This window comes from Penaeus monodon, chromosome 40 (genome assembly GCF_015228065.2).
Source record: "Penaeus monodon isolate SGIC_2016 chromosome 40, NSTDA_Pmon_1, whole genome shotgun sequence".
Classification (NCBI taxonomy): domain Eukaryota; kingdom Metazoa; phylum Arthropoda; class Malacostraca; order Decapoda; family Penaeidae; genus Penaeus; species Penaeus monodon.
Window position 1 is genome coordinate 16,216,691 of NC_051425.1, and position 2,500 is coordinate 16,219,190.

General features: G+C 35.2%; 1 protein-coding gene across 2 annotated transcripts in view; it reads left to right on the plus strand.

Annotated features, from left to right (window-relative positions):
• The window catches only part of LOC119597907 (phosphatidylinositol-3-phosphatase SAC1-like), an 8,201-nt gene that overhangs the window by 101 nt on the left and 5,600 nt on the right, over positions 1-2,500 (plus strand). The window contains exons 1-2 of one of the 2 annotated variants that reach the window (XM_037947574.1): positions 1-38; positions 245-345. The exon at positions 1-38 is cut by the window's left edge and continues 101 nt beyond it. The gene's annotated coding sequence lies outside the window, so the exon portion shown is untranslated. The remainder of the gene's footprint in view (positions 39-244; positions 346-2,500) is intronic. The other variant, XM_037947575.1, reaches the window with a different exon arrangement.

Sequence of the window (2,500 nt, forward strand, 5' to 3'; positions counted from 1 at the left end):
GGAGGCTGTGTTTACGCCCTGTCTTATGCCATTCGCAGGTATATTTTGATTAGTTAGGAGTTCAACACTTTACAAACAGTTAGGTAATAGGAAGATGGACATAAAAGGAAGTCACTTAGAGGCACTGCATTAGGGATATTCATTTATTATGTAAGGTGTGGCGTTGAGCTGCATGATGAAGCAATATAAAGTTGATGCTCGTTTTTTTCTCACGTATTTAGAAGTGTTTTATTCGTGTTCCCAGGTAATGTTTATTCCGTCGATTTACTAGGAAGGATTAAACCTGAGATGGCACAATAATCACGGGATTTGCTGTGTTTGAAGTACCCCTTTAGTAAACTACCGGTAAGTGCACGAATCTAAGCCATATGTATTTTTTGTGTAATTTGTATAGTTTTTTATGTAATGTGTATTCTGTTTGAGAAGAAAATCCTAGTATGTGATTCTTAAGCAACCTCTGCAATATCGGTATCTATTTAGATTAGATATTCTAGTTCAATGGTGGTTAATACTCTGCTTTCCATTAACCCATAACTGACGGGTAGCATTCATAGAGGCCGGGGCCTCGCTGCCGGGGGCTTATATCGTCGCCCTAGCATGCGCGACCACTCATGCCAAATACCAGCATTCCATGCCGTTTCTTCGTAATATTACGAAGATATGTTGTATTTTCAATTTTCATTATTTTTTACAGTCTCTACTTGCCAAACTTCCTGATAAATCGAGACTGATGGCATGTCCATGCATACTCTATGACATGTGCATACATGCCCCTGGCAGATGGTCCCGCCATGCCATGGCATGTGCGTACATGCCACCCGTCGGCAATGGGTTAACAACAATCGTGATTTTGATAGTTGGAGAACATAAGGAATACTGTAGAAATGAAGCGTAGAGTATATTTTGATTTCTTGCATGTTAGGCTAGTGCATATATAATGATGTTAACTATCAGTTTTTATTAGTTCAACAAGGACTGGTTGATAATAGGGTCATGTTATTGGCCATAATGGTATTGCAGATGGAGCCTGAGTTACTGAAATATCAACCACAAACGACTAACTTTTGTCCTCTACAGTAATATCATCATTGATTTGCCCTCGCAAGTTGATACCTCCCTGGCAAACTTTCAGTCACATTCAGGGACACCTCAAACAACCTTTCTGATGGAGGGTTAACCACCATCACAGCTCTGATTGGCTGCAATGTGACGTAGCTTGTTAATGATTGGCTTCGGTTTGAGACAGCTCGTCGGAGATTGTCAGACAGGCGCGAGATTCTGGTCCATCTCTCTGTTTAAGGTGTCCAAAGTATCTGATTATGAATATCTGTCTTCATCTCAGTACACATGATGAGCCAGAGCTGAAAGGCAGAAGCATTGAGTAGACTTGGGCTGTGAGTTCTACTTTTCACAACCTTTTTCTTTTATATGTCGGCAGATTATTCCTTTTACAGACAATGGCAACTTTTTATTCTGTCCAAAAATTATCTTCAATTTGCCCTAGCTTAGTACATCCTTACCATAAAAATTAACCCTATTCTTGATTAGGTCTGCTTAGGTCAGTTATAAAAAGTAAATGTCACTCAATTTATCATTCTTAGACTGCAAATGTGATGGTAAAAGTTTACAGTAGACTAGATCTGTCATAGTTTGTCTTCAGCTCAAGCTAACTCTTTGTTTTTATCTATTTTATTCTATTTATTATTATTGTTATTATTATTATTATTATTATTATTATTATTATTATTATTATTATTATTATTATTATTATTATTATTATTATAACAACAACAACAACAACAACAACAACAACAACAACAACAACAACAACAACAACAACACAACAACAACAACAACAATAATAATAATATTTTATTTTTATTTATTTATTTATTTATCTGTTTGTCATTACATTTTTTAGGGGGAGGGATATGAGTGAAGCTGCTCATAAGAGGTATATTAAAATGTAAAAGTAGGTGAAAAAATTTAGTCTTTACAGTATGGATGCACTAATCTAGGGCAAATTGATTATTGTATTTCATTGAATTTTGTGTTATCACAAGATCATAATAGTTGTAAAGAATTAATTTCAATGAAATATTGTGAAAGAACTCAAAAACACAAGTAGCACTATTAATAGACTTTGCTTTTGAAATGAGTAATGAGTACTGTGACAACAGAGCTGTCAAGTCTGCTGGTAGATGACATTGCATGTGTAACGTATCAATGTAACATATGGATGTAACATGTATTTCTTTGTATTTGGGAATTTGCTCCCCATGTATAATTTTCCTTGATATTTTTTTGTTGATTTCCATGTATGATTTTTCTTTTGCTGATTAATTTTAATATTAGTGGATGTAATTTTTCATTTCCAACAGGAGTACATTATTTAACCAGCAGTTTTCTGTCACTAATGTCACTTGTTGGGCAGCCTGACTGGTTATACTCGCTTTACTGCTTTATGCATTATTTTCTGTCAATCTGTGGACTATATATG